At 44.1% G+C, this 27288-nt stretch overlaps 1 long non-coding RNA gene across 1 annotated transcript in view; it reads left to right on the top strand.

The window, feature by feature from the left end:
* The window catches only part of LOC138680617 (uncharacterized), a 73310-nt gene extending 46343 nt beyond the window's left edge, over positions 1 to 26967 (top strand). The window contains exons 2-3 of the long non-coding RNA XR_011321690.1: positions 24569 to 24793; positions 25719 to 26967. This is a non-coding gene — a long non-coding RNA (uncharacterized lncRNA). The remainder of the gene's footprint in view (positions 1 to 24568; positions 24794 to 25718) is intronic.
* Positions 26968 to 27288: the final 321 nt, after the last annotated feature.

Raw genomic sequence — 27288 nt, 5'->3', positions numbered from 1 at the left:
TAATTGCATAAAAATTCAAAGTTGGAAAATTGCAAAATTTTCAAAATTTTCGCCAAATTTCCACTGTCATGAAGTACAATATGTCACGAGAAAACAGTGTCAGAATCACTGGGATCCATTGAAGCGTTCCAGAGTTATAACCTCATAAAGGGACAGTGGTCAGAATTGTAAAAATTGGCCTGGTCATTAACGTGCAAACCACCATTGGGGGTAAAGGGGTTAACAAAAAATTGTGAAACAACTGAAATTATGTCTTATATTCTAGGTTCTTCAAAGTAGCCACCTTTTGCTTTGGTGTACACTCTTGGAATGAGAATGCTCTTGATGAGCTTCAAGAGGTAGTCACCGGAAATGGTCTTCCAACAATCTTGAAGGAGTTCCCAGAGATGCTTAGCACTTGTTTGCCCTTTTGCTTTCACTCTGTGGTCCAGCTCACCCCAAACTATCTCGATTGGGTTCAGGTGTGGTGACTGTGGAGGCCAGGTCATCTGGCGTAGCACCCCATCACTCTCCTTCTTGGTCAAATAGCCCTTACAGAGCCTGGAGGTGTGTTTGGGGTCAATGTCCTGTTGAAAAATAAATGATGGTCCAACTAGACGCAAACTGGATGGAATAGCATGCCGCTGCAAGATGCTGTGGTAGCCATGCTGGTTCAGTATGCTTTCAATTTTGAATAAATCCCCAACAGGGTCACCAGCAAAGCACCCCCACACCATCACACCTCCTCCTCCATGCTTCACGGTGGGAACCAGGCATGTAGAGTCCATCCGTTCACCTTTTCTGCATCACACAAAGACACGGTGGTTGGAACCAAAGATCACAAAGTTGGACTCATCAGACCAAAGCACAGATTCCACTGGTCAAATGTCCATTCCTTGTGTTCTTTAGCCCAAACAAGTCTCTTCTGCTTGTTGCCTGTCCTAAGCAGTGGTTTCCTAGCAGCTATTTTACCATGAAGGCCTGCTGCACAAAGTCTCCTCTTAACAGTTGTTGTAGAAATGTGTCTGCTGCTAGAACTCTGTGTGGCATTGACCTGGTCTCTAATCTGAGCAGCTGTTAACCTGCGATTTCTGAGGCTGGTGACTCGGATAAACTTATCCTCAGAAGCAGAGGTGACTCTTGGCCTTCATTTCCTGGGGCGGTCCTCATGTGAGCCAGTTCCTTTGTAGTGCTTGATGGTTTTTGCAACTGCATTTGGGGACACTTTCAAAGTTTTCCCAATTTTTCGGACTGACTGACCTTCATTTTTTAAAGTAATGATGGCCACTTGTTTTTCTTTACTTAGCTGCTTTTTTATTGCCATGATACAAATTCTAACAGTCTATTCAGTAGGACTATCAGCTGTGTATCCACCAGACTTCTGTACAGCACAACTGATGGTCCCAACCCCATTAATAAGGCAAGAAATCCCACTTATTAAACCTGACAGGGCACACCTGTGAAGTGAAGAAGAACCTAGAATATAAGTCATAATTTCAGTTGTTGTACACTTTTTTGTTAAGTATATAATTCCACATGTGTTAATTCATAGTTTTGATGCCTTCAGTGTGAATGTACAATTTTCATAGTCATGAAAATACAGAAAAATCTTTAAATGACAAGGTGTGTCCAGACTTTTGGTCTGTACTGTTGGTTGCAGTGTTAGGTAGGCAGGGCAGTGTACATCGCTCTATACATATCAGTGCAAGGCCTGCAGACACTGTATGTGTGTATATAGATATCATTGCATACATCAAGAGGGTCCATTCCATTACTGTCTGCTGCTGCTATCTATAGCATAAATTGACTGCATATACCTAGCCACAGGTATAATTGGCTAGGAAAAAAAGTTTTGCCAGGTTAATAGAGATTATTTTATTGCAAAGCAATCCAGAGACTTTTTTTTTCTCCATTTGCTTTTTGACACTGCACAATACAGCCAGATCCTTTTCCTTACACAACGTGAAAATCCAGCAATTTTAAGGGGGTCACAAAAATCACTTATGAGTGTGTAGAAAAATCTTTAATTTTTTGTGGTACGGTAGAGTAGAATTTGGACATTTTAGGCCGTTATTCCAGTGTTTTTCCTGTGTCTTACTTTAGTTGTATACATCACTATTTAGTAGACCTAAAAAAAAATACAGGCAGTGTGGTATCTCCGTGACAGGCATCATATATCTTTGTGCTCCAAGTTTGGGCATTGTAGGCCAGTATTCCCGTGTTTTTCCTGTCTGTTACTCTACTTATATACAGCACCATTTTGCATTTAAAAAAAATAAAAAAACACAGGCCACATATTTGACAGTGTGGCATCGCTGTCAGACGTGTGCTGTATTTGTGGCCTATAAATTGTGGCAATTCAGGCCTAAATTCCACTGTATTTGCTGTCTGTTACCCTAGTTCCGTACACTATTTTGCTGTAAAAAATTAAAAAATACAGGCCATATATTGAACAATATGGTATCTCAGTAAAAATACTTCTGTTTCAAGTTGTTATGGCAGCTTCATGGCTGTCTTAAATGCTCCAACTACTACCACCATCATCATATTCTGCCTAGAGGCAGTCACTGCGCAGATAGAAAGTCTGAGGAGCAGAGGGTGAACACTTGGGCAGTGTTGTACTCTGTCTCTGGATTACGAAGGCAAAACCTTCTAGATTAAATCATGACTGGAAGAGCCAGAGCAACAACACGAGGCCAGGACTTGCAACTACTGAAACTTGGTGTTCCTGGGCCGGATTCTGACAATCCATCACCTACTAATACTGAACTGGTTTGACGAGGACATCAAAAAGGAGCCCTTGCATTTTCTATAACAGAAACTAGATATTTTGACATTTCGGCTGTATTTCAAGAGCTGTCAATTGGAGAGCGTGGTGGTCATAGATGTGACTTCTACACCACCACCCGAGCTGCCGTCTCACCACCACCCGAGCTGCCGCACCCTCAACCTTCTGTCTCTTGCCCATTATCCCATAGAATGTACGTCCACAAGGACAGGGCCCTGTCCTCTCCCCTCTGTACCAGTGTGTCATTGTAAATTTTTGTACTGTAACCGATATCTATTACTTTGTATGTAACAGCACCGTGGAATTAATGGCACTATATAAATAAATAATAATAATAATACTATATAAGTGTTTCTGTAACATCCAGGGTCTTGGTTGTTATAGTGGCATTGCTTTCTTCACAGGGATTCATGTCACACTTGTAAGTGATGGAAGATCTTTTTTAGCAGGTACTGTAATACAAGCATATAACGTGTTCACAATCCAGGCCAGAAGGGGGAGCTCTGATCCAGCTTATGGGTGGCTCCCCTATACAGTACAGACCAAAAGTTTGGACACACCTTCTCATTTAAAGGGAACCTGTCACCCCAAAATCAAAGGTGAGCTAAGCCCTGTTGAGGGCAGAGCAAAGTACTGCAGTGCGCAAGCTCCTGGAAAGGTCAGAGAGGCCAAGCGCCTACGCAGTACTTTGCTCTCAACAGGGCAGACAAAGTACACCAATGCCGGAGCTGCAGCATGAACACAAGAAGAGGACGTCATTGTAAGAAGATGGGAGGCCCTGGACCGGACCATGACGCCCATCGGGCCAGAACCACAACGGGACCGCCCCCGGGTGAGTAAAATTGCAGAGGGGAAGGGCTCCAAAATGTATATCTTTACGTAGAGATGTGTTTAGTGACATATAATTCCCACACATGTGCTCAGTAGCCCCCTCCTCAAGCTGGTATATCAGGTTTCATTTAGGACTTAGGCCAGTGGACAATAGATTTGTGACCTCATCCCCACACACCTGGGGCTGGACACACCCCTTCTAGCTGGACATAAAAGGCACAAGACACATAGGGCAGCACGGTGGCTCAGTGGATTGCACTGCAGCCTTGCAGCGCTGGGGTCCTGGGTTCGAATCCCACCAAGGACAACATCTGCAAAGAGTTTGTATGTTCTCTCCGTGTTTGCGTGGGTTTCCTCCCACATTCCAAAACATACTGATAGGGAATCTAGATTGTGAGCCCCATCGGGGACAGTGATGATAATGTGTGCAAAACTGTAAAGCGCTGCGGAATATGTTAGCGCTATATAAAAATAAAGATTATTATTATTATGTGCTCTGCCTCTTTTTGCTGTGCCTGCATTGCCTGGAATGATGATGGACCCACATGGCTTAAGTATACTCTGTATCCCCTTTTCTTAATAGGCCCAGTACTATTTGTTAGGGTTAGCTAGCCATAGGTGGGAGGGCTGATATTGTATGTGTGATTTGGGTAATCGGACAGTTAATTGCGGGTTTTTATATTGTGTGATATTGTATTGTTGTGATATTACTGGTTATTGTGTGTGATTACTGGTTATTGTGTGTTATTACTGCGTGATACTGTTGGGATATCACTTTATACTATAGTGAGATTACTGTATTAGAGTCTGAGTCTGTGAAAAAAAAAACCTGTGACATCCAGCAGTCTCATCATGCCAGACATACTCAAATTACTGCTGAATCAGCGTAATGTGAAGCCTGGCAAGGTGACGGGTGCACACAGGATGGTGTTGACTGACTATGGACAGTGAGGGTGAAGCCGTTCCAGAGTCTGACCAGTCACAACTGAAGAAAGATGGCTTTGGGATGGGCCGATACCTGAAGATTGATAATTAAAGACCAGAACAGAGACTGAAGACTGCAATAAGACTCCAAGAAAGAAGAAGACGTACTCTGCGGATAGAGATGTGGGTTACAGTGAAGGGCAGGGAAGAGCTGACGGCCGTGTGGATGATGTCTAGGTACCCAAGTGCAGTATTATGCTTCATTCCATCCTGAATTGTCACAATTTATATTTGGAGTTAAATAGGCAAATAAATCCCAGCACAACACTTCCCTTAAATGTCATAGTCGTGTTCTCAACAAAAGGGGCAATGTAGAAGGGAAGTGCTCCAACATATATATCTTTACGTAGAGATGTGTTTAGTGATATATAATTCCCCCACATGTGCTCAGTAGCCCCCTCCTCAAGCTGGTATATCAGGTTTCATTTAGGACTTAGGCCAGTGGACAATAGACTTGTGACCTCATCCCCACACACCTGTGGCTGGACACACCTCTTCTAGCTGGACATAAAAGGCACAAGACACATGTGCTCTGCCTCTTTTTGCTGTGCCTGCATTGCCTAGAATGATGATGGACCCACATGGCTTAATTATACTCTGTATCCCCTTTTCTTAATAGGCCCAGTACTATTTATTAGGGTTAGCTAGCCATAGGTGGGAGGGCTGATATTGTATGTGTGATTTGGGTAATTGGACAATTAGTTGCGGGTTTTTATATTGTGTGATATTGTTGTGGTATTACTGGTTATTGTGGGTTATTACTTTGTGATACTGTTGGGATATCACTGTATACTGTAGTGATATTACTATATCAGAGTTGTGATATCCGTATATTTGTATATATATATATTTATAGTCGCCAGCTTGGGTATAAATATATATATGTATGTTATAGACTGTAGACTTGTGTGTGTGTGATAAATACCCTTTATTGTTACACTGTTTTGTCTCAGTTAGTATATAGTATAAGGTAAAGATAACATTGTGGTATTAAGTGGATATTAATTATTAGTAGTCAATTTTGGGGTTAATAGTTGATATTGGACCTCAATAGAGGTGTAAGGAGAGTTCCCCTCTTTGATAACTATAAATTTAGTATTTGGGGGGGAAACCCTGTCCTTTAACAATGGCGAGCTACAGGCCCACTATTTAGATTTTGTTTAACATGTTTTGCTGTTTGAATTTCTAATCGTCTGTGAACTGATCAGGCCGGAGGGACGTGGACAGATTACATTGATACAGGGTGAATTGTTTTGTAATCTTGTGCATTCAGAGCACTGATAGTTCAGACAGGTGACACAGATTTTCAATACAAGCTATACATGGAACAAAATAACACAGATGCCAGTCTTCTGATTTTTAACATTTTTTCTTTTTCCTTTGCTTGGGAATCTTTGAGAGTTTGGGGTGATCTTTGCCAGTTCAATCTTCCAAAGAGTCATAGTCTTTCTCAAGGTAAAGTCCAGCTGGTCAGGAAAAGGCGTTCCAGAGGTAAAAGGACCTTTTCAAGCAGCAGAGAAGGGACAAGGAGGACGACCAAGATGGCTTCAGGAAGAGTGAGTATGGACTTATCAATCCTTAAAAGATTAGAAAAGCACAGTAAATTTCACCCAGTAACCCCAACTGTGCCCAAATCTGCAGAATTGCTGTGGTCTCCCCTATTGGAACAAGCATGTAGGCATGACAGCATGTGCATAGAGAGACTGTCGGTCTTGAATAAATCAAGTAAACGACTACAAATGTTAGCTAAACTGATCTGTGTGTATGAGGAATCCTTGTGTAATGCAGATTCCCCAAATTTCCACTGCCAGTGTTGTGTGACTAATGTGCAGAGAGTGTGTGTCTTACAGACACAACTGGCAGAGAATGAACAGTATAATGTGGACAGAGATAAGCAGATTGCTAGCCTTGAATCACAACTGCTGAAAATGAAAAATCATTGTGTTGATATGGAAGCACAGCTGACTCAGTCTGGGGCTGAGATCAAAGCTGTGAAGAACATGGCAGCAGCTAGTGATGCCATTATTAGTCAGTGCAGTGTGGAGCTGGATATTAGTTCCCAACTGATTAGGCCGGCGTCACACTTGCGAGTTTTACGGACGTAAGAGCGCAGAATCTACGTCCGTAAAACTCGCAAAAAATACGGCACAATTATTCTCTATGCCCCTGCTCCTATTTGCCGTATTTTACTGATCAGTATTATACGGCTTTCTACGGCCGTACAAAATCGCAGCATGCTGCGTTTGTCACCGTACTGCGCAAGAAATACGCCAATGAAAGTCTATGGAAGCGTGAAAAATACGGATTACACACGGACAAGCAGTGTGACTTGCGAGAAATACGCAGCGCTGTTAGAGAGAAAAGCCGGCAATTCAGTGCGGTGTACAGTAAAATCACACTGACAGCTTACAGTCCAATAGGTAGAATAAATGTGTACACATAGAATAGGTATATATATATATATATATGTCAGTGAGACACATATATGTATATATATTAATATTTATTCCAGCGCTATACAGCTTGAAAGCCGGTAATTCAATTACCGGCTTTTTCTTTCTCCTTCCTAAAACCCGACATGATTTGAGACATGGTTTACATACAGTAAACCATGTCTTCTCTCCATTTTTTTTGCAGATTCCACACTACTAATGTCAGTAGTGTGTATCTGCAAAATTTGGCCGTTCTAGCTCTTAAAATAAAGGGTTAAATGGCGGAAAAAATTGGCGTGGGCTCCCGCGCAATTTTCTCCGCCAGAGTAGTAAAGCCAGTGACTGAGGGCAGATATTAATAGCCTGGAGAGGGTCCACGGTTATTGGGAGCTTTCTAGGTAATTTCCCACGATCTATGAACAGCCAGCAGAGGGCGCCTCACCGCAAATGAAGCTAAATATAGATCATTGATCTATTTTTAGCCTCATTCCCTGGGGTTTTGCAGCGAGGAGCAGCCTGCATTAGCACAGCTCCTTGCTGCAAAATGTTTTAACCCCTTCAGAAGGATTTACATCGTTGGACGTTACAGATCTGCGGAGGGTAAGTATATTGTTGGTTTATTATGTTTTTTTACTCACAGAACGAGGGTCTTCAGTGACTGGATTGGGCGTTGAATAAAATACTGCAACAACCATTGTTTTTATTTCATTAAAATAATTTTAAATAATGTGTTTGTGTTTTATTTAACCCTTCACTACAATTGGATTAATAATGGTTAGGTGTCATAATTGACGCCTCTCCATTATTAATTAGGCTTAATGTCACCTTACAATAGCAAGGTGGCATTAACCCTTCATTACCCCATATCCCACCGCTACACGGGAATGGGAAGAGAGTGGCCAAGTGCCAGAATAGGCGCATCTTCCAGATGTGCCTTTTCTGGGGTGGCTGGGGGCAGGTGTTTTTAGCCAGGGGGGGGCCAACAACCGTGGACCCTCTCCAGGCTATTAATATCTGCCCTCAGTCACTGGCTTTACTACTCTGGCGGAGAAAATTGCGCGGGAGCCCACGCCAATTTTTTCCGCCATTTAACCCTTTATTTTAAGAGCTAGAACGGCCAAATTTTGCAGATACACACTACTGACATTAGTAGTGTGGAATCTGCAAAAAAAATGGAGAGAAGACATGGTTTACTGTATGTAAACCATGTCTCAAATCATGTCGGGTTTTAGGAAGGAGAAAGAAAAAGCCGGTAATTGAATTACCGGCTTTCAAGCTGTATAGCGCTGGAATAAATATTAATATATATACATATATGTGTCTCACTGACATATATATATATATATATATATATATATATATATATACCTATTCTATGTGTACACATTTATTCTACCTATTCTACTGTAAGCTGTCAGTGTGATTTTACTGTACACCGCACTGAATTACCGGCTTTTCTCTCTAATATATGTGTCTACTGACATATATATATATATATATATATATATATATATATATAGACAGTATATATATATTTTCTTTTCTTTTTGGGACACATGGATCACTTCTATAGCGGTATGTTGGTTTTGCAAGCCTGCGATAAAAACACGCAGTACGGATGCCATACGGATTACATACGGAGGATGCCATGCGCAAAAAACGCTGACACACCCTGCCTACGGAGGAGCTACGGACCACTTTTTTTGGGACTTTTCAGCGTATTACGGCCGTAATATACGGACCGTATTGTTTTACGCTGTGTGTGACGCCGGCCTTACTAGTCTGAAAAATATCATCAATGATTTTTCAAATGTGGTGTCGGCCTTCTCTTTGTCTCTGAAAAAAAGGTCCGATCCCCAACCAATTGTGCCCTGTGCAGGGCAAAAAGGGGGGAGTGATGGAACAGGTGAGGGATCAAATATTTTAGCATATTTTGATCTAATAAAGAAATGTAATGACAGGTATGTGCTGTCTAAATTACAAAGAAAGTTCAAACGTAACATTGTTAAGAGTGCATCCTTAGTAATGGAAGAGTTTAAAAGTTCCAGACAGAAGGAAATATGTTCTGTCCGGGCCCTTAAATCAGGCATGGCATGTGTTAGATGTTATGCCTGTGCTGGCTCCAGCCATATTGCCAGGTACTGCAAATGGCCGGGTACAATGAAGGAGAGGAAATATTATTCTGTGAAATGTTTTAAATGTGGTCACTTTGGACATATTGCAAGGAACTGTTATTGCACAAGTAATTGTGAGGGGCCTAGCAATATTGTCAAGGAGCACATGCATTTTCACAGACATAATGGCATTTTCTCTCAGTCTGTGCCCAGCCATGGGCAGACTCCTTAAAGTGGCCGATTACAACCAGGAAGGCTAGTGAGGCCTTGATGTAAACTCAGTTTTCAGAGTTTCAGTCTGGCCTCTGGTCTTTCTGATTGTCTGTTTTGTTTTAGTTTCTTTTACTATTCTTCTATTTGCTAAGTTTGCTCTTTTGTAAGTGAAATGTATTGTTAGACCAGGGAGGACCAGACAGGAGGCAGAAGAGTCTTATCTGAGGTTCATTGTGATTGCAATGATGACAGGATTTGTTAGTTGTTGGTTGTTTGCTGTTTTCTATCAGACCCCCTGTGAAGTAAATGAGGTTTATTTACTGGTACTTGCTTTTTTATGGTACCGTCACACTTTAGCGACGCTGCAGCGATACCGACAACGATTCGGATCGCTGCAGCGTCGCTGTTTGGTCGCTGGAGAGCTGTCACACAGACAGCTCTCCAGCGACCAACGATCCCGAGGTCCCCGGTAACCAGGGTAAACATCGGGTAACTAAGCGCAGGGCCGCGCTTAGTAACCCGATGTTTACCCTGGTTACCATCGTTAAAGTAAAAAAAAAACAAACGCTACATACTTACCTACCGCTGTCTGTCCTCGGCGCTCTGCTTCTCTGGTCTGGCTGTGAGCACAGCGGCCGGAAAGCAGAGCAGTGACGTCACCGCTCTGCTTTCCGGCTGCCCGACGCTCACAGCCAGACCAGAGAAGCAGAGCGCCGAGGACAGACAGCGGTAGGTAAGTATGTAGCGTTTGTTTTTTTTACTTTAACGATGGTAACCAGGGTAAACATCGGGTTACTAAGCGCGGCCCTGCGCTTAGTTACCCGATGTTTACCCTGGTTACCAGCGAAGACATCGCTGAATCGGCGTCACACACGCCGATTCAGCGATGTCAGCGGGACCTCAACGATCAAAAAATGGCCCAGGCCATTCCGACACGACCAGCGATCTCACAGCAGGGGCCTGATCGCTGGTACGTGTCACACATAGCGAGATCGCTACTGAGATCGCTGTTGCTGTGACTCAGCAGCGATCTCGCTAGCGATCTCGCTATGTGTGACGGGGCCTTTAAGCTCCAGTTTTCCCATAGAATTCATAATGATAAGAGTAACACAGATCGCAGGATAATAGAGTCGCATCCATGGATGCTCTGATTTGTTATCATCCACCTCTCGTGTCTCCCCTTTTCCTCATAGTTTGTAAGCTTGCGAGCAGGGCCCTAATTCCTCCTGGTATCTGTTTTGAACTGTATTTCTGTTATGCTGTAATGTCTATTGTCTGTACAAGTCCCCTCTATAATTTGTAAAGGGCTGCGGAATATGTTGGCGCTATATAAATAAATATTATTATTAATATAGGTAGGGAGGTGTTATGGCTGGCAATCAGGCAACACAGCGTGCAGTAATCAGCGCACATACAGAGATCTGGCAATAACCAAAAACAATAGGACGAGCTCTGAGACGTGGAATCTCTGTAGACTGCAGTACCTGATCTATCCTCACACAACTATAAGCAGCAGTGGATTGCGCCTATCACTACCTATGCAACTCGGCACTGCCTGAGGAGCTGACTAGCCTGAAGATAGAAATACAAGCCTGACTTACCTCAGAGAAATACCCCAAAGGAATAGGCAGCCCCCCACATATAATGACTGTTAGCAAGATGAAAAGACAAACGTAGGAATGAAATAGATTCAGCAAAGTGAGGCCCGATATTCTAGACAGAGCGAGGATAGCAAAGAGAACTATGCAGTCTACAAAAAACCCTAAAACGAAAACCACGCAACGGGGCAAAAAGACCCACCGTGCCGAACTAACAGCACGGCGGTGCACCCCTTTGCTTCTCAGAGCTTCCAGCAAAAGTTAATAGCAAGCTGGACAGAAAAAACAGAAAACAAACTAGAAGCACTTATCTAGCAGAGCAGCAGGCCCAAGGAAAGATGCAGTAGCTCAGATCCAACACTGGAACATTGACAAGGAGCAAGGAAGACAGACTCAGGTGGAGCTAAATAGCAAGGCAGCCAACGAGCTCACCAAAACACCTGAGGGAGGAAGCCCAGAGACTGCAATACCACTTGTGACCACAGAAGTGAACTCAGCCACAGAATTCACAACAGTACCCCCCCCCTTGAGGAGGGGTCACCGAACCCTCACCAGAACCCCCAGGCCGACCAGGATGAGCCACATGAAAGGCACGAACAAGATCTGGGGCATGGACATCAGAGGCAAAAACCCAGGAATTATCTTCCTGAGCATAACCCTTCCATTTGACCAGATACTGGAGTTTCCGTCTAGAGACACGAGAATCCAAAATCTTCTCCACAATATACTCCAATTCCCCCTCCACCAAAACAGGGGCAGGAGGCTCCACAGATGGAACCATAGGTGCCACGTATCTCCTCAACAACGACCTATGGAATACATTATGTATGGAAAAGGAGTCTGGGAGGGTCAGACGAAAAGACACCGGATTGAGAATCTCAGAAATCCTATACGGACCAATAAAACGAGGTTTAAATTTAGGAGAGGAAACCTTCATAGGAATATGACGAGAAGATAACCAAACCAGATCCCCAACACGAAGTCGGGGTCCCACACGGCGTCTGCGATTAGCGAAAAGCTGAGCCTTCTCCTGGGACAAGGTCAAATTGTCCACTACCTGAGTCCAGATCTGCTGCAACCTGTCCACCACAGAATCCACACCAGGACAGTCCGAAGACTCAACCTGTCCTGAAGAGAAACGAGGATGGAACCCAGAATTGCAGAAAAATGGAGAGACCAAGGTAGCCGAGCTGGCCCGATTATTAAGGGCGAACTCAGCCAACGGCAAAAATGACACCCAATCATCCTGGTCAGCGGAAACAAAACATCTCAGATATGTTTCCAAGGTCTGATTGGTTCGTTCGGTCTGGCCATTAGTCTGAGGATGGAAGGCCGAGGAGAAAGATAGGTCAATGCCCATCCTACCACAAAAGGCTCGCCAGAACCTCGAGACAAACTGGGAACCTCTGTCAGAAACAATATTCTCAGGAATGCCATGTAAACGAACCACATGCTGGAAGAACAAAGGCACCAAATCAGAGGAGGAAGGCAATTTAACCAAGGGCACCAGATGGACCATTTTAGAAAAGCGATCACAGACCACCCAAATAACCGACATTTTTTGAGAAACGGGAAGGTCAGAAATGAAATCCATCGAAATATGTGTCCAAGGCCTCTTCGGGACCGGCAAGGGCAAAAGCAACCCACTGGCACGTGAACAGCAGGGCTTAGCCCTAGCACAAATTCCACAGGACTGCACAAAAGCACGCACATCCCGTGACAGAGATGGCCACCAGAAGGATCTAGCAACCAACTCCCTGGTACCAAAGATTCCTGGATGACCGGCCAGCACCGAACAATGAAGTTCAGAGATAACTTTACTAGTCCACCTATCAGGGACGAACAGTTTCTCGGCCGGACAACGATCAGGTTTATTAGCCTGAAATTTCTGCAACACTCTCCGCAAATCAGGGGAGATGGCAGACACAATGACTCCTTCCTTGAGGATACTCGCCGGCTCAGATAACCCCGGAGAGTCGGGCACAAAACTCCTAGACAGAGCATCCGCCTTCACATTTTTAGAGCCCGGAAGGTATGAAATCACAAAATCAAAACGAGCAAAAAATAATGACCAACGGGCCTGTCTAGGATTCAAGCGCTTGGCAGACTCAAGATAAGTAAGGTTCTTATGATCAGTCAATACCACCACGCGATGCTTAGCACCCTCAAGCCAATGACGCCACTCCTCGAATGCCCACTTCATGGCCAGCAACTCTCGGTTGCCCACATCATAATTACGCTCAGCAGCAGAAAATTTCCTGGAAAAGAAAGCACATGGTTTGAACACTGAGCAACCAGAACCTCTCTGTGACAAAACCGCCCCTGCACCAATCTCAGAAGCATCAACCTCGACCTGGAACGGAAGAGAAACATCAGGTTGACACAACACAGGGGCACAGCAAAAACGACGCTTCAACTCCTGAAAAGCTTCCACGGCAGCAGAAGACCAATTAACCAAATCAGCACCCTTCTTGGTCAAATCGGTCAATGGTCTGGCAATGCTAGAAAAATTACAGATGAAGCGACGATAAAAATTAGCAAAGCCCAGGAATTTCTGCAGACTTTTTAGAGATGTCGGCTGAGTCCAATCCTGGATGGCCTGAACCTTAACCGGATCCATCTCGATAGTAGAAGGGGAAAAGATGAACCCCAAAAATGAAACTTTCTGCACACCGAAGAGACACTTTGATCCCTTCACGAACAAGGAATTAGCACGCAGTACCTGGAAAACCATTCTGACTTGCTTCACATGAGACTCCCAATCATCTGAGAAGATCAAAATGTCATCCAAGTAAACAATCAAGAATTTATCCAGATACTCACGGAAAATGTCATGCATAAAAGACTGAAAAACAGATGGAGCATTGGCAAGTCCAAACGGCATCACCAGATACTCAAAATGACCCTCGGGCGTATTAAATGCCGTTTTCCATTCATCTCCCTGCCTGATTCTCACCAGATTATACGCACCACGAAGATCAATCTTAGTAAACCAACTAGCCCCCTTAATCCGAGCAAACAAGTCAGAAATCAATGGCAAGGGATACTGAAACTTAACAGTGATCTTATTAAGAAGGCGGTAATCAATACACGGTCTTAGCGAACCATCCTTCTTGGCTACAAAAAAGAACCCTGCTCCCAATGGTGACGACGATGGGCGAATATGTCCCTTCTCCAGGGACTCCTTCACATAACTGCGCATAGCGGTGTGTTCAGGTACGGACAAATTAAATAAACGACCCTTAGGGAATTTACTACCAGGAATCAAATCGATAGCACAATCACAATTCCTATGCGGAGGTAGGGCATCAGACTTGGACTCTTCAAATACATCCTGAAAGTCAGACAAGAACTCTGGGATGTCAGAAGGAATGGATGACGAAATAGACAAAAATGGAACATCACCATGTACTCCCTGACAACCCCAGCTGGTTACCGACATAGAGTTCCAATCCAATACTGGATTATGGGTTTGTAGCCATGGCAACCCCAACACGACCACATCATGCAAATTATGCAGTACCAGAAAGCGAATAACTTCCTGATGTGCAGGAGCCATGCACATGGTCAGCTGGGCCCAGTACTGAGGCTTATTCTTGGCCAAAGGTGTAGCATCAATTCCTCTCAACGGAATAGGACACCGCAAAGGCTCCAAGAAAAATCCACAACGTTTAGCATAATCCAAATCCATCAGATTCAGGGCAGCGCCTGAATCCACAAACGCCATGACAGAATACGATGACAAAGAGCACATTAAGGTAATGGACAAAAGGAATTTGGACTGTACAGTACCAATAACGGCAGAGCTATCGAACCGCCTAGTGCGTTTAGGACAATTAGAAATAGCATGAGTAGAATCACCACAATAGAAACACAGTCTGTTCAGACGTCTGTGTTCTTGCCGTTCTACTTTAGTCATAGTCCTGTCGCACTGCATAGGCTCAGGTTTACTCTCAGACAATACCGCCAGATGGTGCACAGATTTACGCTCGCGCAAGCGACGACCGATCTGAATGGCCAAGGACATAGACTCATTCAAACCAGCAGGCATAGGAAATCCCACCATTACATCCTTAAGAGCTTCAGAGAGACCCTTTCTGAACAAAGCCGCTAGTGCAGATTCATTCCACAGAGTGAGTACTGACCACTTCCTAAATTTCTGACAATATACTTCTACATCATCCTGACCCTGGCATAAAGCCAGCAGATTTTTCTCAGCCTGATCCACTGAATTAGGCTCATCGTAAAGCAATCCCAGCGCCTGGAAAAATGCATCAACATTACTCAATGCAGAATCTCCTGGTGCAAGAGAAAACGCCCAGTCCTGTGGGTCGCCGCGCAAAAAAGAAATAATAATCAAAACCTGTTGAATAGGATTACCAGAAGAATGAGGTTTCAAGGCCAAAAATAGCTTACAATTATTTCTGAAGCTCAGGAACTTAGTTCTGTCACCAAAAAACAAATCAGGAATCGGAATTCTTGGTTCTAGCATCGATTTCTGATCAATAGTATCTTGAATCTTTTGTACATTTACAACGAGATTATCCATTGAGGAGCACAGAGCCTGAATATCCATGTCCACAGCTGTGTCCTGAAGCACTCTAATGTCTAGGGGAAAAAAAAGACTGAAGACAGAGCTAAGAAAAAAAAATGATGTCAGGATTTCTTTTTTCCCTCTATTGGGAATCATTGGTGTGGCTCCTTGTACTGTTATGGCTGGCAATCAGGCAACACAGCGTGCAGTAATCAGCGCACATACAGAGATCTGGCAATAACCAAAAACAATAGGACGAGCTCTGAGACGTGGAATCTCTGTAGACTGCAGTACCTGATCTATCCTCACACAACTATAAGCAGCAGTGGATTGCGCCTATCACTACCTATGCAACTCGGCACTGCCTGAGGAGCTGACTAGCCTGAAGATAGAAATACAAGCCTGACTTACCTCAGAGAAATACCCCAAAGGAATAGGCAGCCCCCCACATATAATGACTGTTAGCAAGATGAAAAGACAAACGTAGGAATGAAATAGATTCAGCAAAGTGAGGCCCGATATTCTAGACAGAGCGAGGATAGCAAAGAGAACTATGCAGTCTACAAAAAACCCTAAAATGAAAACCACGCAACGGGGCAAAAAGACCCACCGTGCCGAACTAACAGCACGGCGGTGCACCCCTTTGCTTCTCAGAGCTTCCAGCAAAAGTTAATAGCAAGCTGGACAGAAAAAACAGAAAACAAACTAGAAGCACTTATCTAGCAGAGCAGCAGGCCCAAGGAAAGATGCAGTAGCTCAGATCCAACACTGGAACATTGACAAGGAGCAAGGAAGACAGACTCAGGTGGAGCTAAATAGCAAGGCAGCCAACGAGCTCACCAAAACACCTGAGGGAGGAAGCCCAGAGACTGCAATACCACTTGTGACCACAGAAGTGAACTCAGCCACAGAATTCACAACAGGGAGGTGTGTGTTCACCTAGGCTTTGAAGTTCAGCTGTAAAATTGACTTTGTTTGTTTTCCTGTGCATCTTAAGGTACTGTCACACTAGACGATATCGCTAGCGATCCGTGACGTTGCAGCGTCCTCGCTAGCGATATCGTCCAGTGTGACAGGCAGCAGCGATCAGGCCCCTGCTGGGAGATCGCTGGTCGGGGAAGAAAGTCCAGAACTTTATTTCGTCGCTGGACTCCCCGCAGACATCGCTGAATCGGCGTGTGTGACACCGATTCAGCGATGTCTTCACTGGTAACCAGGGTAAACATCGGGTAACTAAGCGCAGGGCCGCGCTTAGTAACCCGCTGTTTACCCTGGTTACCAGCATAAAAAAACAAACAGTACATACTTACATTCAGCTGTCTGTCCCTTGCCGTCTGGTTCCTGCCTTGACTGCTGGCCGTAGTGAAAGCAGAGCACATCCACAGCAGTGAGTCACCGCTGTGTGACTCACCGCTGTGCTGTGCTTTCACTTTCACTTTACGGCCAGCAGTCAGTGCAGGGACCAGACGGCAAGGGACAGACAGCTGAATGTAAGTATGTACTGTTTGTTTTTTTACGCTGGTAACCAGGGTAAACAGCGGGTTACTAAGCGCGGCCCTGCGCTTAGTTACCCGATGTTTACCCTGGTTACCGGGGACCTCGGGATCGTTGGTCGCTGGAGAGCTGTCTGTGTGACAGCTCTCCAGCGACCAAACAGCGACGCTGCAGCGATCCGGATCGTTGTCGGTATCGCTGCAGCGTCGCTAAGTGTGACAGTACCTTTAGATTGGATAAAGGTTGTTGTTACGTGAACTAAGATAGGCGAAGAAGCATGGACAGAAAACGGATATACACAATGGAGTGCCATGTTATACTGTGTGCTGTTAAGACCTTGAAGTTTGGACGGATAACATGGTTTTGTTTAAGACCTGATGCAGGATACAACTAAAGTCTGTGTACGTTAGTTTTACTTTTAGTTTTTCTAAGGGTGTTAATGTTTTCATGGTTCCTTTAATAATAGAGTCACATCCATGGATGCTCTGAATGGTTGCTTGAACTAAGATAGGTAGGGAGCTGTGTGTTCACTTAGGCCTTGAAGTTCAGCTGCGAGAGTTGTATGTTACTCTTTTGAATTGTGGAAAACTGGTAGGGGTGTCTGTATAGAAAGCAGAAGCAATTGACTAGGATCATAGTAAAATAAATTTGCATTCATTTTGTGGGGTTCAGGAGAGTTGAGGCATTAGCTAATTACTGGGCAGCTCAAGAAAGGTCAACAGGGGGAGGTCACCCTGAAGTAAAAGTATAAAGAATGAGTGACTTTGGTGGGACAGGGAAGCATCAAATAAGGATGTTTATTAACTGCACTGGGAGATCTCCCAGAATGTATTGTTCCTTTGGTCCCATTTTAGGTATCTATGTAGAAGATCACCTATCACTCAAGAGAAGTCTTGACCTTTGCCCAGATGCCCCTGAGAGACTTCAGAACACCCCTCTTAAGTTTGGTGCAGAGCTGAAACATCTCCTCTCAGATTTCAGCCATGATTGTAATAAAACCCAACTGTTACGTGTTACGGAACCACTCAGCACCCAGAATATGTTGTGCAGTTATATGTATTAACACCAAACAAATGCCCAAAGAGATTAAGATAGGACAAAAACTCTAATGCATATAACCAACGAAAAGCGGTAACAATAACCACAAAAAAGAGTATAATCCTTAAATTAACATTTTATTGAGCAACAACAAAAAAATCACAGACAGTAAAACAGAACTACTGGATACCACTAGTCATAGGGAGCACCGTGACCAGCACGCAGCCAATGCCTTGTAAACATTACTACTCCATATCTCTCAAATATTAATATGCAAAGTGCAGACATAAAGGTCTATTCATGTAGCTGAGTTTGGATAGCAGCATTTCTATACATATAAAGTGCTTAGTGCGTCATGTCAACAATGGACCATTTAGGAATGCATAAACCAAACGTAGAAGAGAGATGTAAATACTTACAAAAATGTAAGGCAGGCACAGTGCTGGTGACAGGTGTTTTATTATCCATTTCGTACTATTTGAATAATAATGGATAGGTGTCATAATTGACGCCTCTCCATTATTAACCTGGCTTAATGTCACCTTACAATAGCAAGGTGACATTAACCCTTCATTACCCCATATCCCACCGCTACAGGGGAGTGGGAAGAGAGAGGCTAAAGGTACCTTCACACATAATGATTTCGTTAACAATATCGTTGCAACGTCACGCTTTTTGTGACGTAGCAACGATCCCGCTAACGATCTCGTTATGTGTGACAACGACCAACGATTAGGCCCCTGCTGGGAGATCGTTGGTCGTTGGGGAATGATCAGAACCTTTTTTTGGTCGCTGATCACCCGCTGTCATTGCTGGTTCTCTGCTGCATATTGTATTGATGTCTCGTTCTATGATCCTCTTAAAATACACATTTCCTTTAAAAGAAGCTTAACTTGTCTACTGATGGCGCTTTTATAATAATAATATGATCTATTTGTATATTTGAATTACATGATTATAGAGGTTTCTCTAGCGTTGTTATACAGTGCTTTCTATGCGATCGCGCTTATGCGGACTTATGAATAATGTGTCCTGGTTGCTATAGCTGCAAGCAACTGCAGTGAGGGACGGAGGATATGTGAATACCATCACAAAGATGGCGGCTATTGTCCGGGAGGCAAACTGCGCATGCGCGGATGTAGGCGCAAGGGATTGTGGGTAGTTTTGTCACTGACATGCTCAGTTTGCGCCTGAGAACGCAGTGGACATGGCGCTTACAAGAAATGCATACATGTGAGTTTTTCTGATTGCGCTTCATGAATTGGGACACCTGGCGAGCTTAATCAGTATGATTGAGCACTTAATGTATTTTTATACAATTCATGAGTTTGCATGAGTATTTATATGTTTATATGGAAAAATCCAAAAGGATTTTCGAATGACGCACTTATGCACTTATTATTAATTTTTTATTTTCCCAAGGGTACTAGAAGAAATTGTACCCAAAAGTTGTTGTGCAATTTGTCCTGAGTATGCTGATACCCCATATGAAGGGAAGGAGCGACGTTTGACTTTTCAATGCAAAATTGGCTGGAATTAAGATGGGACGCCATGTTGCATTTGGAGAGCCCCTGATGTGCCTAAACATTGAAACCCCCCAGAAGTGACACCATTTAGGAAAGTAGACCCCCTAAGGATCTTATCTAGATGTGTTGTGAGAGCTTTGAACCCCCAAGTGTTTCACTACAGTTTATGACGCAGAGCCGTGAAAATAAAAATTCTTTTCTTTTTCCACAAAAATTATTTTTTAGTCCCCAGGTTTGTATTTTCCCAAGGGCAACAGAGGAGAAATTGGACCCAAAAAGTTGTTGTCCAATTTGTCCTCAGTACGCTGATGCCCCATATGTGGAGGGAATCACCGTTTGGGTGCATGGCAGAGCTCGGAAGGGAAGGAGTACCATTTGGAATGCAGACTAAGGCTACTTTCACACTAGCATCGGAATCTCGCCGTCGCAATGCGTCGGGCTGAGATTCCGACGCTAGCGTTTGATGCGCCGCACATAAGGAGGATATTTTTTCTACAGGGGCAAATGCTGCACCTGTTGGGCTGTTGCTTGTAGTTGATGGGCATAGTGACGGAATATCATATGTGTTTTGTGGTATTTATCTATATATATGTTGTTTCAAATACGTTCTAGTTTTTTAGTGCCAGCTAATTCACAATGACTTTATCTCTGATGTTATGTTAATTGAGCTGCATGAAAAGAAGCTGCGGAGACACCATCACGTGTTTCTCGACGCAAGCAGTGAATAGCCAGGCCTTTCCCCGGAAAGGAACAACCACGGGAAGGGCAGCATCCTATGAAGGAAAGCCACCTATGCCAAGCATGGTATCCATCCACAGACAGCTGTTTCGGGGTTTTTGCCCCTCATCAGTGTGGAGTAGGAATCTGGCTATTAGGAGCAGTGGCTAGTAAAAAGGCTATAAAGGCACAGATGATTGGCCTCGGGGAGACCAAAACATCCAACACCGCGGAGACACCATCACGTGTTTCTCAACGCAGTGATTCCAGAACACTGCCCCCATCCCTTATGGGAAATATGCAGATGCATGAAAAGAAGCTGCGGAGACACCATCACGTGTTTCTCGACGCAAGCAGTGAATAGCCAGACCTTTCCCCGGTGGCTTTCCTTCATATTTCCCATAAGGGATGGGGGCAGTGTTCTGGAATCACTGCGTTGAGAAACACGTGATGGTGTCTCCGCGGTGATGGATGTTTTGGTCTCCCCGAGGCCAATCATCTGTGCCTTTATAGCCTTTTTACTAGGCACTGCTCCTAATAGCCAGATTCCTACTCCACACTGATGAGGGGCAAAAACCCCGAAACAGCTGTCTGTGGATGGATACCATGCTTGGCATAGGTGGCTTTCCTTCATAGGATGCTGCCCTTCCCGTGGTTGTTCCCGGGGAAAGGCCTGGCTATTCACTGCTTGCGTCGAGAAACACGTGATGGTGTCTCCGCAGCTTCTTTTCATGCATCTGCATATTTCCCATAAGGGATGGGGGCAGTGTTCTGGAATCACTGCGTTGAGAAACACGTGATGGTGTCTCCGCGGTGTTGGATGTTTTGGTCTCCCCGAGGCCAATCATCTGTGCCTTTATAGTTATGTTAATTGAGGTCATAATGATGTTGCAGAGTACCTAGACCTCTCTTTTCCCTGTGTGTATACATATATAGGCATGGGGTATGAATGATAGTATCTGTTTCTTTGCTTACATCACATTGTTGGTGGGCCCTATGAGTTGTTTATAGTGTGGATGTAGCAGAGCCGTGTGTGTGTATGATATGAGGTGTACGGAGCGGAGCCGTGTGTGTATGAGGTGTACGGAGCAGAGCCGTGTGTGAGTATGAGGTGTACAGAGCGGAGCCGTGTGTGTATGATGTGTACGGAGCAGAGCCGTGTGTGTGTGTGAGGTGTACGGAGCGGAGCCGTGTGTGTGAGGTGTACGGAGCGGAGCCGTGTGTGTGAGGTGTACGGAGCAGAGCCGTGTGTGTGTGTGTGAGGTGTACGGAGCGGAGCCGTGTGTGTGTGTGAGGTGTACAGAGCGGAGCCGTGTGTGTGAGGTGTACGGAGCGGAGCCGTGTGTGTGAGGTGTACGGAGCAGAGCAGTGTGTATGTGTGTGTGTGAGGTGTACGGAGCGGAGCCATGTGTGTGTGAGGTGTACGGAGCGGAGCTGTGTGTGTGTGTGGGAGGTGTACGGAGCGGAGCCGTGTGTGTGTGTGTGAGGTGTACGAAGCGGAGCCGTGTGTGTGAGGTGTACGGAGCAGAGCCGTGTGTGTGTGTGGTGTACGGAGCAGAGCCGTGTGTGTGTGTGTGTGTGTGGTGTATGGAGCAGAGCCGTATGTGTGTGTGTGTGGTGTACGGAGCAGAGCCGTGTGTGTGTGTGTGTGTGTGGTGTACGGAGTAGTTTATAGTGTAGATGCAGCAGAGCCGTGTGTATGAGGTGTACGGAGCAGAGCCGTGTGTGTGTATGAGGTGTACGGAGCAGAGCCGTGTGTGTGTATAAGGTGTACGGAGCGGAGCCGGGTGTGTGTATGAGGTGTATGGAGCAGAGCCATGTGTGTGTATGAGGTGTACGGAGCGGAGCCGTGTGTGTGTGAGGTGTACGGAGCGGAGCCGTGTGTGTGTGTGTGAGGTGTACGGAGCGGAGCCGTGTGTGTGAGGTGTACGGAGCGGAGCCGTGTGTGTGTGTGTGGTGTACGGAGCAGAGCCGTGTGTGTGTGTGAGGTGAAGAAAATGAATCACTGCACACGTCAGGGCAAGTCAATTTTGCTGAAGTGAAAGTTTTTATTCAAGGTGCAAAAGTTGAAGACGTAACAAGGCAACAATTCTAACGTTTCGGCCACACAGTGGCCTTGATCACAGAGTGGTGCTGAAAAAACGGGAAAAAAATACGTATGAATATACAGTATGTACAGTGGTAAACAAAAATATATACATAATATATACAACATAAAAAGACTCAGTGTGGAACAACAAATCACATACTGAGCCCTGAGGGGAAACGGAACACATGTCAGTAGAAAATAACAGACTAGGCAGGAAAAGGTTGTCACCATCCTGCAGACTACGTTAAGTATCGGGCCATACAGACAAAGAAATGGGTCCTTCAGGAGTTTATACAGACATGGATGAAGAAATGCAGCAGGAGGACACACATACCCTTAGTAGTAGTCCAAATCGTATCGTATGGTGAATATTGCATTCAATAATAAGTACGGCCCCGTGATCCCCTAGTGAGGCAATAGGAAAGCAAGAGAGGGTATTGGTATATGTACGAGATATATAGTAGAGGCCACATACAGGTGTAAAAGCAATTTCGTAAAAACAATGGAGGCTAAGGTGGTCAATGTGATCAGTACCTCAGATGAAATATACAGGGATAGATACATACGGAAAGGTATTTACCCAGATGGATGTCGGCGGGTACTTATTCTTAATAGTAAAAATATGTGTGGTTCAAGTACAATAGTCCAATGTAGGCTTCAGCTGAAACAAGAACACGTACATACATCTATATTTATATATACACATATCTAAATGTGAGAAGTTATATTGTAGTTGCAAAGTGATAACATGTACTAAAATAGAAAAGCTACTACCTAAGGTCCTTATGTAACACATGTTCCATGGCAATACAAGGAAGGACTGTAAAAGGCAGAAGCAGAGGATACCATGCAGCATAAATGTACCCGTGTGGGGTGGATACACCTGTAAAGCTCTGTAGAGAGATGCACGTTATAAGTGTATGGTGGTAAAACCGCATAGGAGGCTAAATTAGAAAACATGGTCCAACCACAATAGTACTTATACACCAAAGAAACTAACTTCACAAAGAAAGCCAAAAGTAAAATATAACTTTTATTGATGAACAATAATAAAAAATCACATTGGTGAGGGAACACCTCAAACACAGAACAGAGAGGTGGGTAGTCCAGAGAGGCTCCAAAGCTAACATCAATACAAGGTAGATAATATGTATCAAGACAAATGTCCGTATGCAGTTAGTCATGTACCTACTACTAATAATACACAGCTACAAGTGAGAAATAAAGAACAGCAAGTACAGCAAGGTATAGTTACCAATAAAGAGCGCTCCTGGAGACCCACCACACCCGACGCGCGTTTCGCTTGAAATGCTTCGTCTGGGGGTGATTAGGTGCCAGCTGCAGATGATATTTAAACCAATGTGGGCCAATAGGGAAGGTGCCAAAATCAGGATAGTGATAACCAACACCTGTAAACGCATGCGCAAATACCTGGATGAAAACCACATATATTAGTGTGACCGCTGTAACACAGGACCGCACCTCCAGCGACACGTGTAATGCCAGAGAAATATCGCACTAAGATCTAGAAGACGCGGCTGCAGCAAGGAGACCCAGACCGGAAATGACGGGATAATACAACGCAACATCCGGTGCGTCCACCGGTAGTCATAGCGACCATGTAGATACACACGTCGCAGATGAACACACTCAGCGATGTAAACAGAAAGCCGGAAACAGCGAGATAGCCCAGCAACATTTCCAGTGTGTCCCCCGGTGGTCATGGAAACCGCTTGTGGGAAGCGCTGAATAAAGCGCACAGGAACCACACAGGGCGGACACACATAGGAATATGTAGACCCAGGTATACAAATAAGCTTATGGTCAGCGCTAAAGATAGCGCACAGATAATGTGTATAACGGGCACTAAAAAAAGGGGAATAGCCCCAGACATAAGAGTCAATCATATCATTTAAAACGGTGACCATAATAGAAAAACGAAAAAAGATAACAGGACTCGGCGCGTACAAATAAATAAAATAATTATATCCGACGAAACACGCCGGGAAAGTGCAAAAGTGAAAACAAGTGCGCAGTGACCGCATATTATCCTGAAAGGGAATAAATATAGGTATTATACAAAAAACACAGACATATATAAAAAAATAAGAGAAACAACACACACAAGGTAAAATGATGTCTCCATTATGATTGGTAATGATGGGATTGTCCACACGGATTTATTCCGCAAGGCTACATCTACTAATTCCCTCTTACATTCATCTTCACAGCACCCACACCACCTTATAAGAAATGTTCCCACTGGTCAATTTTTACGGGCGAGGAGAATTTGCTCCAACGACCAGCTCTTTGAGAAACAAGCTAAGGATCTGTGCACACGTTTCTTGGACCGTGGATATGGAAAACGAACAATCTGTCGTTCCTACCAACGGGCGTATCATAATCTAAGGAGTACCCTTTTACAGAAGCGAAAAATTGATAGAGAACAAAATCAGGTACGTTGCATTCTGGATTACAATTCTAGGAGTGAAGAGGTCTGTAAGGCTATTTCTAGACATTGGTCGGTGTTACTTACAGACAGAATAACTGCGAAATGTATAGGGCCTAACCCGTCTATCACCTACAGACGTTCACCCAATTTAAGGGACCAGTTGGTGCATAGCTATTATAAAGGACCTGGCCCCAATTATATTTTTGGTGCCAAACGCCCTGCATGGGGATGCACCAGCTGCGGTAAATGTGTTGCTTGTAGCAACATTATAACAGCTTCCAACTTTTGTAATTCTAAGGGTGATAGATCATATCGGATCACACATACTATCACGTGTGCGACCAAGGCCGTCATTTACCATGCAACTTGCCCGTGTGGTCTTATCTATGTTGGTATGACCACACGGGAATTCCGTAGACGAGTACGTGAGCATGTGTTAGACATTGTTGGGGCGTCAACTGAGTCTGACCCCCTTAAGCTTAAACCAATCTCACGGCATTTTAAAGCTTCACATGGCTGTGATCCATCGGGTTTGTGTGTCAAGGGCATTGATCGTGTCTTCATTGGACCACGAGGAGGAAACTGGAAGAAGATGTTGGCCCAAAAAGAAGCTAGGTGGATTTTTAGGTTAGACACCATCACACCATTGGGCCTCAATGAACATAATAGTTTCTCCCCCTTTCTTCCTATCTAATAATTATATTCTTTTACTCTCTCCGTTATTTTATGGATTGAGAGTTATATGCCATTCCTTCTCTTTAGCTACTATTACCTTTTTCATTGATACTGGCTAATGGCGAAGTCATAATAAATTCTTTTCATGTAGCTGTGCAGTCTTGTTATTACTTTAGGTTTTAGCTGTTTTTATTGGTTTTAATTGTTTGTGTATTTTTGTCTTATTTTTATTCCTTTTTTCTTGGTTCCTTTAGGGTTGGTGCCTTTTAGTGGATTGATGCCTATACGGACACTGCTTTCATCCGTTGACCTGTCTTTTTCAGCCTGGCGCTTGTACATTTAGTTTTCTTGTATGCACTTATTCATGTACCTTTGTATGCTTATGGCATTCTTAATCATATTTTTATATGGTTCATATTTTATATATTATTGTCACTATTTTTACCTTGTGTGTGTTGTTTCTCTTATTTCTTTATATATGTCTGTGTTTTGTATAATACCTATATTTATTCCCTTTCAGGATAATATGCGGTCACTGCGCACTTGTTTTCACTTTTGCACTTTCCCGGCGTGTTTCGTCGGATATAATTATTTTATTTATTTGTACGCGCCGAGTCCTGTTATCTTTTTTCGTTTTTCTATTATGGTCACCGTTTTAAATGATATGATTGACTCTTATGTCTGGGGCTATGCCCCTTTTTTTAGTGCCCGTTATACACATTATCTGTGCGCTATCTTTAGCGCTGACCATAAGCTTATTTGTATACCTGGGTCTACATATTCCTATGTGTGTCCGCCCTGTGTGGTTCCTGTGCGCTTTATTCAGCGCTTCACACAAGCGGTTTCCATGACCACCGGGGGACACACTGGAAATGTTGCTGGGCTATCTCGCTGTTTCCGGCTTTCTGTTTACATCGCTGAGTGTGTTCATCTGCGACGTGTGTATCTACATGGTCGCTATGACTACCGGTGGACGCACCGGATGTTGCGTTGTATTATCCCGTCATTTCCGGTCTGGGTCTCCTTGCTGCGGCCGCGTCTTCTAGATCTTAGTGCGATATTTCTCTGGCATTACACGTGTCGCTGGAGGTGCGGTCCTGTGTTACAGCGGTCACACTAATATATGTGGTTTTCATCCAGGTATTTGCGCATGCGTTTACAGGTGTTGGTTATCACTATCCTGATTTTGGCACCTTCCCTATTGGCCCACATTGGTTTAAATATCATCTGCAGCTGGCACCTAATCACCCCCAGACGAAGCATTTCAAGCGAAACGCGCGTCGGGTGTGGTGGGTCTCCAGGAGCGCTCTTTATTGGTAACTATACCTTGCTGTACTTGCTGTTCTTTATTTCTCACTTGTAGCTGTGTATTATTAGTAGTAGGTACATGACTAACTGCATACGGACATTTGTCTTGATACATATTATCTACCTTGTATTGATGTTAGCTTTGGAGCCTCTCTGGACTACCCACCTCTCTGTTCTGTGTTTGAGGTGTTCCCTCACCAATGTGATTTTTTATTATTGTTCATCAATAAAAGTTATATTTTACTTTTGGCTTTCTTTGTGAAGTTAGTTTCTTTGGTGTATCTATATTGCCCTTCATAGCTGTTGAATTGGGATATCATTAGGTGTTATTAACAATAGTACTTATAAAAATGGAAAACAGCACTACCTAGGGTCTTTATGCAGCAAGTGTTGCTTGGCAAGAGCAGGAGGAATGTGGGAAATGGACGCCTAGGATAACCCTTGGAGTGAATACCGGAGTGGCGTGGATTAACCCATAAAGAATCTATGGAGAGATGCATGTAAATAATAAGCGGT

Source organism: Ranitomeya imitator, chromosome 5, assembly GCF_032444005.1.
Source record: "Ranitomeya imitator isolate aRanImi1 chromosome 5, aRanImi1.pri, whole genome shotgun sequence".
In the NCBI taxonomy this organism is placed as follows: domain Eukaryota; kingdom Metazoa; phylum Chordata; class Amphibia; order Anura; family Dendrobatidae; genus Ranitomeya; species Ranitomeya imitator.
Note: the sequence above shows the minus strand (reverse complement) of the source record. Positions and strands in the feature narration are given on the sequence as shown.